Here is a 14,613-nt window from a genome sequence, read left to right as displayed (position 1 = left end):
ACAGACGGGCAAGGCTGTATGGAGCACAAAAGTCGGGAATCAGCACAGGGTACGGTCTAGCATATGCATGCAGTTCTTAGACAAGCAACAGCAAGGGACTGGACTGGTATGCAGTTTAAGTTCTGTGGGAAGGAACCGAAAAGAGCACAGGGGCTGCGGTACAGTGCTTGCCTACACTTTCTTTGGCCTGTTTTGCTGGAAGAGTTTAGCAGGGCGAAATTCCTAGTCAGAGGTCAGCAGGTGGGTTAATGCAAATTCTGGCCTCTGGGACCAGAGCTGGGGGTGGGCCCCCACAACTTTTGTGGCACATGCACCACCTCTGCAAATCAACCTTTGCCACCTCACTCCATAACACCACACACACAGCAGCTGTCTTTTACCTCTCAGAACCAAAACACACCCTGAAAGATATCAAACGGCATAAGCTTAAGGCTAACGACTGCACCACTAACAACAACTCAAACAGATTCAAAAACACCTCTGTCTTTACACACCAGGGACGGCAGGAACAAAACCAGCACACACCGGCTGCCAAAAGCCGAACAAACATCCATTCCAGCGCCAACAAGCCTTGGGCATTGGGAACCCAGACCCCTTAATGATGAGTACTTTTCAGGCGAGGGTGAAGCTCTCAGGCCTCAAATGCCAGCTACAGTTACTCTCTCCTTGATCCAAAGCGAACAGCAAAATACACTGCATTACTCCTGCCCCAATAACAAAGAGACTGGGGATCCCACAGCAGCTGAAATGACCGTTTGGACAAGCACTCCCATCATGCAATCCGGGGTGGGTGGAACCATGCAAGTGACAGCAGCCTCAAAAGGCCTTTACAACAGATCACCAACAGATGGCAGGGTAGAGTTCATAGCGACCCTGCTTAAACAAGATTGTGGAAAAGATTAAAAAACACCTGCTTACATCCTCCCGCCAGCCAAGAATTGGTGGTCCTGATAAATCACATTCCCTATTATACTAACTCATTGGTATTGAATGCGAAGTTATGGCTAGCAAAAGTAGCCACCCATCTCTGCCTTGTAGCATCCTGCTTAGTCCTTGTTAACACATAAGTCAGTGGATTGTTCTCTGTCCACACCTGAAAGTGAGCACCACACAAGCAGTCTCGAAATTTCTCAGTGATGGCCCATTTCAAGACCAAGAACTGTTGCTGGTGGATGGGATAGCGAGTTTCGCTATCAGACAGTCCTCAGCTGGAAAAGCCTACAGATTTACATTTCCTTCCACTTCCTGGTACGGGGCTGCTCCCAGACCCTCCAAACTGGCATCAGCATGCAGGATAAACCATTTATTTGTGTTAAGAAGGACTAGGACTTGCACATGAATCAGTCAAATAATTATTTCCCATAAAGCCCTGTCACTTCTGTTATCCCGTCATGTCCCAAATGGAGAAGAGAGGAGCGCCTCCTGTGTCCCAGGCCAGGAGCACCAGATTGGATGTGGGGAGGTGTTCATGACTCAGTCCAGGTATGCTAGTGCTGCAAAGGAGAAGATTTCCTTCCTCAGTCCAGGTCAACTGGAATTGTTGTTGTAGTGGGAGAGAGATGTCTCTCATCTGGTTCTTAGATGCTTTCGTGAGAGGGGATAGGCAGAGGGTTTTTTTTCCCCTTTGCAGCTCACATCGCATATTTCTTCTCTGGTTTTTGCTCTAGCTTGATTTCTCTCTTGCATCTCAGTTTTCTCTTTCTTGGCCTCATTCCAGACCATTCACAGCCCAATTCTCTATCCTAACCCTGAGTCCTCTACTGCACTCTGAATGTCTCATTCTAACCCCACCTCAGAGTCAGCACCTCTAGAACCAGTGCCTTCATCCCTCTGCACTCCAACTCTCTGTCCCATGTACCGTGATTTAGGGTGTACTAATAATATTAATTTGGATAATTTGATGAAAATTTAATTGATTAGCTTACATGTTATTTAATTTAATTGACTTACAAAGTTACATTTGCATTACTGCTATTCAAAAGATACATATGGCATTATATGCAACAAAGATTTGGTTAATATACTCACAGCCTTCCTTGATAACCTGGTGGTAAGAGACACAGGACCAGCCTTGCAGTTCAGGTTTCTCAATTCTTAAATGAAAGATGCAGTGCTTAGAAAATGCTAGTGTTACTTAGGGTTTACTTGAATATGTTAAACTTAAAATCAAAACCTAATAAACAAAGACTAAAAACGTAGGGAAACCGAACTTAGCCTAGTTCCCTTGAAACTTAAAATTTAAGAAAAAGTACAGCCTACTGATAGTACATAGAGAGAGAGTGGAGGAATTAAGTCACAATGATAGAGCAAAGTGCTCTAGTGAGGTGGGTTACCTCTTTTATAGGGCACAAGGGCCGGAAATCCTTCCTCCTATGCTCAAATTTCATTCCTCACCCATAAAAATTAGGGTAAATTTACTTCATAGGCTAGTATGTTTGTGCTTGCTGATGACATGTACATATGCACATAAGTTACCTTGTAGTCTACCTGTTAAATCTGTGGGTACAACACTGAATAAAACCCTATGCCATTCTCCATTGTTGATTGGTCTAGGTAAAGGTCTTGGACAGGCATGGGTACTTATCTTTTTAAGTAACGTGATAAAGGTCGATTTTCCTCTCTGAGTAAAAGGTCACAATATACGTATCCTAACTTTGCCTTAGCTTAACATACAGGATATGGCCTGTAGGTTCTCGTAAGTCATGTGTCTCAGTCCCCTAATCATTTTTATTGCCCTCTTCTGGACTCTCTCCAGTTTGTCCACATCCCTTCTCATGTGGGTCCCAACCCCAAAAGTACTCACATTTTACCCCATTGGCCCCAAAATGCCGTCTTTTAATATGTAAATAGGGTGCTGCCATGGTCAAGTCACTCCCGAGCTCTCCAGTGGAGCCTGCTGGCAGAGAACAAGGTGAATATTAGCCAGGATGTCACTCAGTCAAATCCCTATGCTCCCCGCAGGTGGTATCGGAAAGCTCCAAGATGGCTCATTTCCCTTTCTCTCATCAGCTTCAGGCCCCAGGGTTACAAATGCACAAACCAGTTGGGATTCTCCCCTGGCCTCAGGGTGTGGGGCTGCTCTGAGGGGATGGACTTGCACACTTGGGATATTAGTGCAAAGATACAATTTCAATTTCTCTTAGAGAAATTGGAGGGCAATTTATATTTGGTAAAAATCTTATTTAGTGAAAGGAAAGCTGCAGTGACAGCCTGGCTACTGGGGTGCAAAACACCTTCCTCCTGGGAGACACAAGAAGTTAGAAATAGAAATTTACATCGTTTGTTCCAATGTTGGTACAGGTTTAATTTTGCTTCTGTGTAGGTTTGTTTCAGGCTGTGACCATTTTGGTTTATTGGGTTGTTTTGGTTTTTTTAGTTGGAATGGAGCTTTTAATTGACATTTGCTGGATTGAAATGGCTGACTTGCAACACTAGTTTTGACATAGTTCTGCATATTTTATTACGATTTGACCAGTATTCAAGGATTCAATTCCTTTATAGGAGGTTTTAGTGGTCATGCTTATTTATTTGATGTTATTTTGTCATTCTGCTGTAGTAGACTTTTTTGATAAAATGTTAAAATTATTAATTTACAGCATTTGTTAGTTTTTATTTTTACAAACAAAGTTTTTCTTAATGTTTGGGTTTTAAATTAAGCCTTGTTTTTGGTTTCAATTTTTCATTTAGGATTTGGTTACTGATGGGATCTTTAAGAGAACTTTGGATTCAGTACTAAAATTTGGACAGATTTAGAATATTTTAAGTAAACCCTGTTTACTATTTTATTTTAATAAAGTTTGTATTGCTGTAAACCCTAGCCGGGGGGAGAGGAGATGAGCCTGGCCTTTAACTGAGAAGGAACAGAGGCTTGGCCCCCGTGAAGGGTGAGGCCAGGTGATGGGGGGCACAGCTCCCCAATTTTTTTTGTCTAGCCCATCTCAGGCCTGGTCTACACTATGCTGTTAAACTGATTTTAACAGCGTTAAATTGATTTAACGCTGCACCCGTCCACACTACACTGCTCTTTATATCAATTTAAAGTTCTCTTTAAATCGATTTCTGTACTCCTACAAAATGAGAGGAGTAACGCTAAAATCGATATTACTATATCGGATTAGGATTAGTGTGGACGCAAATTGACGTTATTGGACTCATTATTTTACAGTAGCTACCCACAGTGCACCGCTCCAGAAATCGATGCTAGCCTCGGACCATGGACGCACACCACCGAATTCATGTGCCTAGTGTGGAGGCTCACAATCGACTTTATAATATCTGTTTTATAAAATCGGTTTAAGCTAATTCGAATTTATCCTGTAGCTTAGATGTAGCCTCAGTCCCCCACTAAAGGAGAAGAGTCTGATGCCACCCCTGCTGGTCACTGAGTGTCACTGCTGCTCCATGGGAAACATGCTCTGTGCCTTACCCAGATTGGTGGGAAACACACTCTGTGCCTTACTGTGACTGGTCCGTGCGTGTCACTGCTCCTAGAAGGCAGACACACGCTGTGAATTACATCACCTGACCAGTGGGTGTCACTGCTGTATCAAGGGAAACACCTTCTGTGCATTACCTGGAATGACCACGAGGTGCCACTGCTGCTCCTAGGGATACATACTCTGTGTGTTACCCTGATTGGCCATTGGGTGTCACTGCTGCGCCAAGGAAAACACCTTCTGTGCATTACTCTGACTGCCCACTGGGTGTCACTGCTGCGCCAAGGAAAACACCTTCTGTGCATTACTCTGACTGCCCACTGGGTGTCACTGCTGCTCCAAGGGAGACATAAGAACGGCCAGACTGGTTCAGACGCAAAGTCCATCTAGCCCAGTATCCTCCTGTCTGCTGACAGTGGCCAGTGCCAGGTGCCCCAGAGGGAATGAACAGAGCAGGGAATCATCAAGTGATCCATCCCCTATTGCCCATTCCCAGCTTCTGGCAAACAGAGGCTACAGGCAGCATCCCTGCCCACCCTGGCTAATAGCCCTTGATGGACCTATCCACTGTAAACTTATCTAGTTCTTTTTTGAACCCTGTTTTAGTCTTGGCCTTCACAACATGCTCTTGCAAGGAGTTCCACAGGTTAACTATGCAACTGCCCTGAGTTTACCCCTCCCTCTCCTGGCCAGGTTGTACATGGAAAAGAGGATGAGGATGAGGAGAGCCATGATGTGTCTATCAGTTGCTGGTGCCTCAGTTTCCTCTAGGCAGCAGTGCTGCAGGCTCCTTTGGTCTGTGCCCATGCAACTGTGTCTGGGGAAGGAGGAGTAGAGGCTCATGCTTCCCAGCCCCACGCCTCACCCCTAGCAGCTGGGGAATCCAGGCCAAATTTAACCCTGGTAGCTGGGCCGGGATTAGCCTGGGCTGGGGTAGGGCTGGGGAGGAATTGGGAGGGAGACAGACGCACCTGCTGTGAGGGAAGATCCTCCCATTCCCTGCCAACTCCCTTCAGTCCTTGCAGCACAGCACCCCCTAGCATTGCTTTCTCTGTCATGGGAGCTGTCTGCTGCTTGCTTCTCCCTTAGCATCATCTCTCCCCATCCTGGAGCACTGGCATTGCCCATCCTGTGCAAACAAGCAGGCCCCAGTGTGCCCTGTGGCACTGCCCTGCAATTGTGGGGGCAGCTGTTGGATGGAGCCATATCAAAATATGGGGGTGGGCAAGGCTGGGGACCAGGACTCCTGGGTTCTCCCCTCAAATGTGGGAGGGGAGTGGAGATTAGGGGGTAGAGTGGGGGACGGGCAGGGCTGGGATCCAGGGATACTGCTTTTTCTGGTTTTCTCCACCTACTGCAGCTGCCTTGTTCCTTTCAATGTGTTTCTTGTTCCATATTCATTTGCTGACTTGTGTAACTCACCCCAGAGGTAGCTGCATCTCAGTGTTGGGTGAGGCACCCTTGGCTGCATCACCTCCTAACCACATCTCTCTCCCCCTTCGGGTGACCCTGCAGCACTCAGCAAACATCCACAAGATCATGGGGCACTTTGAGCATTGGGCTGGCAGGGGCCAGGCGCCCAGCCCTCCCTCCAGAGAATGGGACCCAGCACTCCCTCCTTTTTACAGGGATTAAAAAGGGGCAAAGGGGGGCAAATCAGAGGAGTGGGTGGCCAGGGTCTGAGCAGGGGGTGGAAATTGACTGGTCAGGGGGTCAAGCAGCTGGAGGCAGAGTTAGGAGAGAGACTGAAGGCAAAGTCAGGGAGGGGGGAAGGAGCCGGAGTTAAGCCCAGAGGGAGGCACTACCAGAGGGTTAAACCCTGGCAGAGGCAGGGGAAGAGGGGTAACAGTTATCCCGGTGGGCTGAAACTCCAGTGTTTGCAAACATGGGTGGGGGGAGCAGAGGGCTTTTTTATTTCCCCTCTCACAGGCAGCACCTCTCAGCATGGGCTTCCCAGGGCTGGGCTCTTAAAGGCACAGGCATCCCACTGCCTCGACACTGCAGCTCCTCTCTGATGTAACCTACTGAGGTGCTGCAGTAGGAGACTCAATTCAGTGAAACTGGGCATTCCCTATACACCCCCCAGCCAGGGGGCTGTGCACCCCCTTCCCCGAATTTCCCCAACACCCCCTCCCGCAGTGGTCAGGTTGTTACATGCAGCGCTGCCAATGTTGTCATTGGTTGCAAATTTGAATGGAAATTGAAACGTTAACACACTTTAAAAGCAGATACAATGTATGAAAACTACTTGTACCTGAGAAAGTAAAATAGGTATGGAAAGTCTGGACAAAGCTAGGTTTCCTCACTCAGCTGTTGTGTTTGCTGACAATGTCGGTGCACTGGCTTCGGCAGTGTTGGCCAACCTTAGAATTTCAAATGATGATTTGTAAGCGACGTGTGAATGAGCTCTCCCCTGGCAGCTACTGATGACCAGGGTTGAGAGGAGGCTTTGGGACCAGACTGTATTTACATGAACTCACCTACACTGCTGAGGTATCCAGCGGACAGAGCTGGGCTGCCTCTGCTCTAGGTGCCCGGAGGAGGGAAGGTGTGTGGGGCTCCAGCCTGGGAGTCTTCCTCCTGCCAAGCCCTGACTGTTAATCCCAGCCCTGTCACTCCTTTCTTCAAGCGCCATATGGGCCAGAGGAAAAGTGTGGTAGGAAGCAAAAGGGCCAAGCTTGTGAACATCAGGTGCAGCAGCAAGAATCCCAACTATCAGGGTAACAAGTTCTAGAGCCCTAACCCATTGTGGCCACCCCAGCCAAAGACCTGGCTCTAGGAGGTGTGAGACACCCAGCAGGAGGGGAAAGATTCACTCTTACACAGCTGGAGACAGGGAAGTTAAGCTCTGGGGTGTTACCATAAGCATCGGTGGCAAGTTTGTAGAAATTTTGGTGGTACCCAGAACCTGCCCCCAAACGCCACCCCCACCTGCCTAAGGCTCTGGGAGGGGATTTAGGCAGGAGGTCTGGGCTTCAGATCCTGGCCTGGGGATTAGGGTGCAGGAGGGGTGCAGGGTTTAGGATGGAGTTTGGGTGCTGGGTGCAGGCTCCGGCAGGGTTGTAGGAATGGGTGAGAGGTGCAGGCTCTGGGGGTGGGAAGGAGTGCACCCTCTGGGAGGGAGCATAGGGCTGAGGATGAGGGATTCATGATGCAGGAGTGGCTCAGGACTGGGGCAGAGTATCAGGGTTCAGAGGGAGCTCAGGGTTGGGGGTGTTGGAGAGGCTCAGGGCAGCCTGCACTAGGACTCTGGGGTAGCAGTTCTACCCAGAATCCCTCTACTCCAGCAACAGGAGCAGGCAGAAGACAGGCCCCTGCTGCTTTTTGTCAGGCAGGGACACACCACAGCAGGGGGAGGGGTGCCAGGGCCCGAGACCCAACTCCAAATATTGCTGGAACAGGGCCCCCAGCCCTGAATATTCCTGAAGCCCGAGCACCACAAATGTATATAACCTGCCGCCTATGACCACCAGCCAACACAAGGTCCCACTGAGATTTGAACTCAGATTACAGGATTCAGAGTCCTGAGTGCTGCCCATTACACCATGGGACCAGCTTGTGCTGCCTTCTCTGCACATCGGTGACCCTCATGGGGCTGGCTTGTGTAAGGGGGCTCTTGGCCCTTTACTAAAACTTAGTGTGTGTGTTTGAGGGGCAGCGGATTGGTTGGCTAGTTCCCAGCACCAATAGAAGGGGGAAGGATCAATGGTAAATCAGGACCCTGAGACTGACAATGGGGAGAGGCCAAAGCTCCAAGTTAGCCGCACTGACAGGCCAGGCAGTGTAATGAGAGAGTCACCAGGCCAGGGGGTCCCATCCTCCATGTGAGCTGGAACTGCCTGGGCGAGAGTGGGACAGAGCTAAGGAGAGAGCAGGAGCCCGAGAAGAGCCAGGGAGCAGAGCTGTGCAGGTGTAGTGCCAGAAACTGCTGCACGTAGGAATTTGCAACCTGTAGCAGTTACTGATACCTGAGGTGGTTCTTATTTGCTGACGTGTCCTAATTGGCTAAAACTTGACAGTGGTTTCTCTAGCAAAGGCCAGTCCCTGGCCCCTTGCTCCAGACATCCTTCTTCATATCAGGCTAGGGTGACCAGATGTCAAGATGAAATATTGGGATGTGGGGGGCGGAGCAAAAAAAAAAGCCAGAGGGCGCCCACTGCCGCCAAGCGGAAGTGGCACAGCCCCATCTCCAACTAATTCTCGGCTCCAACCTCCGCTACACCCCCAACTCCCCCATCCCCTCATTCCTGGGCCCAGCCTGGGCTCCGAGCTCTGCAGCCGAGCCGTGACCTGGGCCCCTCCTGCAGCTCCCGGGCAGGGGGTGAATCAGGCAGCTCCTGGCAGGAGCGTGTCCGCCCCACTTGTGTCTCCACTCCCCACCCACCTGGGCCCTGCCTGCTCCCTGCTGCCCCCAGCCCCACTGCACTGCCCCGCAGGCTGCAGGGCTGGAGCAGCTTCTGCGCTGCGCTCCCGGCCATGGCCATGGCCTGTGTGCAAACCTGTGGGGGAGGGGCGCTGCCTTCCCTCTCCAGGTCTGCAAGGGGAATGTGAAGCGGCCGTTCCTGCAGGGGTGGGGCACTGGGTTCCCTCCCCGGCTCTGCTAGGGGACTGGGGAGCGGACGTTCCTGGGTGGGCAGGGCGCTGGGGGCCCTCCCAGCTCTGCAGGGGGAGTGGGGAACAGTCGTTCCTGCGGGAGCGGGGCACTGGGTTCCCTCCCCAGCTATGCCAGGGAACTGAGGAGCGGCCGTTCCTGCGGGGGCGGGGCGCTGCCTTTCTCTGCGAGGGGACAGTGGAGATACCATTCCAGCGGGGACGGGCCGCTGCTTTACTCTCCACCTCTGCCAGGAGACTTTGGAGAGGCTGTTCCAAAGGGGGTGGGGCGCTGCCTTCCCTCCCCAGCTCTGTCAGAGGACTGGGCAGCAGCAGTTCGAGCAGGGGCAGGGCACTTGGTTGTCTCCCCGGCTCTGCGAGGGGACTGGAGAGTGGCCGTTCCTGGGCGCGTGGGGCACTAGGTTCCTTCCTAGCTCTGCGACGGGAGTGGGGAGCAGCCGTTACTGTGCGGGCAGGGCACTGGGTTCCCTCCCCAGCTCCGCCAGGGGACTGGGGAGTGACCGTTCGTGCCGGCGCGGGGCTTCCCTCCCCAGCTCTGGGAAGGGAGCAGGGAGTGGCGGTTCGAGCGGGGGAGGGGCGTTGCCTTCCCTCCCCAGCCCTGGGAGGGGCCTGCGGAGTGGCAGTTCCAGTAAGGGCGGGGCGCTGGCTTCCCTCCCCAGCTCTGAGAGGGGCTTGGGGTGGGGCCGCTCAAGCGGAGGCAGGGCGCTGGCTTCCCTCCCCAGCTGTGGGAGAGGCCTGGGGAGTGGCGGTTCGAGTGGGGGCAGGCAGCAAGCTCCTTGATTTAGTCACTGCCTCAGAGCCAGCGTGAGCCCCCTCTCCGGTGTGCAGGGGGGGTGGGGAGCATCTCTCCCTCCTGGGACCTTCACCCAGGTCCCACAGCCCCTCATCATCTGCGGCTGCACCACCACAGTTCTCTCTGTCCCAGGGTCTCTCCACCCCATGCATGTTTCCCCACTGACCCTTGGGCAGCCCCCTATGTCTCTCTGCTCCACCATCCCCAGTCCATGCTGCTGCTGCTTCTCCTGCAGCTTTTCCTCAGGCTCTTGCTCTCACGATCCTCTCTCAGGCTCTGCTCCCATCCCATATGTCTTCGATCCCCTGATGGGGAACCCGATCGTGAAAACCATCGTCTGGTTGGGGACCAGACTCTCGGGGATGTCTGGCTGCTGCTCCAGCTGCTCCCAGATCCTTTTGTAGCCCCATCTGGGTCAGGAATCTGCTCCTCAGACGTGTCCTTCTCTTCCCACTCACGATTAACTGTGCCTTGGTGAACTTCCCCGTGCGTAACCCTCTTTGTGTTCAGGATCACAATGTCCTTCTCAAGGAGATGGTGATAGGCCATCACTTCACCGTTCCCAAGTGGCTCTGGACTCACAGGCCTGTGTGCTCTTGGCTCCCCCATGGTTTCCAGGAAGAATCCCTGGTGTGCCAGCCCTTCTCGTGGTCAGCACCTCTTTGCCAGGGTCGCGCTGCAGACTCCTCCGCCCCTGGGACTGCTCCTGCCATCCCCAGGGGAACCCTGCTACTGCAAAAATCCTCTCTCCCAGGGCAGAGCGGCAAGCTCCTCCGCCCCTGAGACTGCTGGCTGCAATCCTCAGGGGGACCCTGTTACTCCAACAGTCCTTCTCGCTGGTCACACACTCCCAGAGGTTAACTGCTTCCTGAAACCGTCCCTCTCTGAGCCTTCAGCACGCCTGGTTCTCATTATCCCTCCTTTGTTTTACTGCTCCCCAGTCATTTACTGCAAGCAGAGCCATTCACGGGGTGCAGTACATCCCACCTCTGCCACCAGTTGTCATGGAGACCATGGGCGATGCTCTGGAACTGCTCCCCACAAAACCAGTCAGGACTTTGAGGAGCCTCCTCTCCCTTGGAGCAGAAATTTTTAGGGCAAGAAGCTCACACGTCTTCACCTCCTGGGTCTCTCCTTGGAGCATTCAGCATCCTCTGACCCTCCGTGCGCTTCCCACAGCGAGTCCACCCAGGCAGGGTCCATTCTGGGGGGGTATCAATGTTCTTTCCCCACTTTGAACTTTAGCGTCCAAGAAGTGGGGACCTGCATGATCACTTTTAATCTTTATTACCAGCTTAAATTTGGTACGCTGCCACCAACCAAAAATATGGTGTTTGGCACACTTCCTGTTCCCCCAAAACCTTCCCTGGGGAATCCAAGACCCAAACCCCTTGGATCTGAACACAAGGAGAAACTAGCCTTCCCTCCCCTCTTTTTCCCCCCAGACTTTCCCCTCCCTGGGTTATCCTGAGAGGCTACACTGATCCAAACTCCTTGGATCTTAAAACAAAGAGGAATTAACCTCCCCCCCGTCCTTTACCCCCCACCAATTTCTGGTGCGTTCAGACCCAATCCCCTTGGGTCTTAAAACAAGGAAAAAAATCAGTCAGGTTCTTAAAATAGAAAGCTTTTAATTAAAGAAAGAAAAGGTAAAAATTATCTCTGTAAAATCAGGATGGAAAATGTTTTACAAGGTATTCAGATTTATATAGCCTAGAGGGATCTCCCCACCCGCTTAGCCTGAGATTCAAAGTTACAGCAAACAGAGGTAAAAATCCTTCCAGCAAAAGACACATTTACAAGTAAAGAAAACAATCATAAGATTGATCCATGTTTCCTGGCTATAATTACCACTTTGAAACATGAAAGACTGATTCAGAAAGATTGGAGAAAACCTGGTTGCACGTCTGGTCCCTCTTAGCCCCAACAGCGAACAAAGAACAAAACAAACAGCACAACAAAGACTTCCCTCCACCAAGATTTGAAAGTATCTTGTCCCCAGATTGGTCCTCTGGTCAGGTGTCAGCCAGGTTCACTGAGCTTCTTAACCCTTTACAGGTAAAAGAGACATTAACCCTTAACCATCTGTTTATGACAGGAGGGAAGCCAGCGTCCCCGTCCCCCCACCCCCCGCTGGAACCACCACTCCCCAGGCCCTTCCCAGAGCTGGGAACAGAAGTCTGCGCCCTGCCCCCGCTGGAACTGCCCCTCCCCTGTATCCTCCCAGAGTTGGGTCGGGAACCCAGCGCCCCTCCCCCTCTCGATCGGCCACTCCCCTGTCCCCTCCCGGAGCTGGTGAGGGAACACACCACCCCACCCCCGCTGGAACGGCCACTCCCGAGTCCCCTGACACAGCTAAGGAGGGAAGGCAGCGCCTCACCCCCGCAGGAACGGCCGCTACCTAGTACCCTCGCAGGGCTGAGGAGGGAACACAGCACCACGTCCCCTTAGGAAAGGACGCTCCCCAGTCCCCTGGCAGAGCTGGGGAGGGAAGAAAGCGCCCCACCCCCGCATGAACATCCGCTCCCCAGTGGCCTTGCAGATCTGCGGAGGAAAGGCAGCGCCCCTCCCTCGCTGGAACGGCCACTCACCAGTCCCCTGGCAGAGCTGGGAAGGGAACCCAGCGCCCCGCCCCCACTGGAAAGACAACATCCAAGTCCCCTCACAGAGCTGGGGAGGGGAACCCAGCGCCCCGCCCCCACTGAAAAGACAACATCCAAGTCCCCTCACAGAGCTGGGGAGGGGAACCCAGCGCCCCGCCTCCGCAGGGACAGCCGCTTCTCAGTCTCCTGGCAGAGCTGAGGAAGGAACCCAAAGCCTCGCCCCCGCAGGAACGGCCGCTTCCCGGTCCCCTCGCAGAGCTGGGGAAGGAAGGCAGCGCCCTGCACCGCAGGAACGGCCACTCCCCAGTGTTGCTATCACTAGGCATAAATCTAAGCCTTAGTGAACCAAAGCTCCTCCATGTAGAACTCTACTTGATCTAGAAATCTAGCAGCCGTGAAATTAAATGTGTAACAGTAAGTTATCAGTTGCAGCACAGCTAAAACCGGTCTAAAGCAGTAGTGATAAGGCCTGTGCACCTTTAGCAGAAGGACAAGGTAACTTGCAGAAGGAAAACTTACTAACGAGCTGCCGTGGCCAAGATTACATAATGCACCTGCGCTTACCTAATTGGTACGGGGAGGAAGGAGGAGGAGGAGGGTGGGGGAAGAAAGAGAAAAAAAAACTTATAAAAGGGGAAAAGCTGCTTGTGTAGTGGTGCATGATTTGAGACGTTCGTCTCCTTGCACCACTTTGAGTTCCCAATAAACTTTGCTTGCTTCTCCACCCTGGTGTGTGTTCATTGGCACTTCACACTCTGGGCAACGAACCACTGTTGCTTGCCTCGGGCACCCTCTGTGTCGGCAACAGAAGGCATCGCCCCGACCCTTATAACAGTTCGAAAGGCGAAAACCCAGTAGATTCCTGGGGTACCTCCCTATACGCAAACAGCAGGTGAGGTAAGTACTTGTCCCAGTCCTGCGGATGCTGGTTCATAAATGTTTTTAGCATCATCTTCAGCGTCTCGTTGAATCTTTCCACCAACCCATTGGGCTGGGGGTGATACGCTGAGGCCTGGCTGTGCCGGATCCAACATTTCTCCCACAAACACCGGAGCAGGGTTGACATGAAGTTGGACCCCTGGTCCTTTAAGACTTCCTTGGGGAACCCCACCTGGCTGAAAATGGTCAGCAGCGCATCTGCCACAGTGTCTGCTTCGATAGAGGACAAGGCCACCGCCTCGAGGTAGCGAGTGGCAAAATCTACCACCAGAATGAGGGATTTTTCTGCAACTCAGCCTGGAACTCAGCAGCTGAGACAGGGATGGAGACATGCTCTCTCTCTAGCTGGCTTGTTCTGAGGCCGCAGCCTTTCTGAGCCGTGTCCCTGGGTGTTCTCCTTGGGATGGGATTCTCCCTATTACCTCTTTGGGAGGTCCCAGGATGAGACTCTCTCTGCATTGCTGTGGGCCTGTTCCTTTGGGATTCCTCCCTGCCACCTCCCGACCGGATCTTCACAAACTCATCGGCCAGCCGCCCTATATGTCGAGGGTCCTCTGATTTTTGGTCCCTCAACCACAGCCTCAGGTCGGATGAGTACTGCTCATACAGTTGCTCCAGTCCTAGCAGTTTAACCAGGTCCCCCTTCATCTGGGCCCCACTGGCCCACTTGCTGGTGTATCCCTCCATGTGGATGGCTAGTAGCAGATATGAGACCTCAGGGGTTTTATACTGACCCCGGAAACTCTCTCGGTACATCTCAGGAGTCAGCCCGAACTCGCACAGCAGGGCCCGTTTGAATAGTTCATAGTTCCCTTTCTCAGCATCTCCCAATTGGCGGTACAATGCCATGGCCTTGGGGTCCTGTAAGGGAGTGAGAACTTGGAGCCTGTCCGCAGGATCTACCTGGTGCAGCTCGAAGGCCGACTCAAAAGCAACCAGGAAGTCATCCATGTTCTCCCCCTCCTTACGCTGAGCCAGAATGCACCTACCAAAGCTCCGCACAGTCCTGGGCCCCCCTCACTCCTTGCAGTTGGGGGCCCCGCTGCTCCTCAGCCGAGCCAGTTCTAGCTCATACTGACGCTGTTATTCTTCATATTCGCTCTTTCTCACTTTTTCCTCCTGTTCTCGCTGTCTTTGTCTCTCTTCATGTTCTCTCTGTCGCTCACGATCCTCCAGCTCTCTCAGTTTTAGCTCTCTCTCGTATTCCAGCCGCTTCTGCTCCACGGATGCC

General features: G+C 52.5%; 1 non-coding gene across 1 annotated transcript; it reads right to left on the bottom strand.

Annotated features, from left to right (window-relative positions):
- Positions 1–7,917: 7,917 nt before the first annotated feature.
- Positions 7,918–7,989, bottom strand: TRNAQ-CUG (transfer RNA glutamine (anticodon CUG)). Its single transcript has one exon. It is a non-coding gene; the product is annotated as a tRNA-Gln (tRNA).
- Positions 7,990–14,613: the final 6,624 nt, after the last annotated feature.

Source organism: Gopherus flavomarginatus (genome assembly GCF_025201925.1).
Source record: "Gopherus flavomarginatus isolate rGopFla2 chromosome 13 unlocalized genomic scaffold, rGopFla2.mat.asm SUPER_13_unloc_3, whole genome shotgun sequence".
In the NCBI taxonomy this organism is placed as follows: domain Eukaryota; kingdom Metazoa; phylum Chordata; order Testudines; family Testudinidae; genus Gopherus; species Gopherus flavomarginatus.
This window is presented reverse-complemented; position numbering and strand designations above follow the sequence as displayed.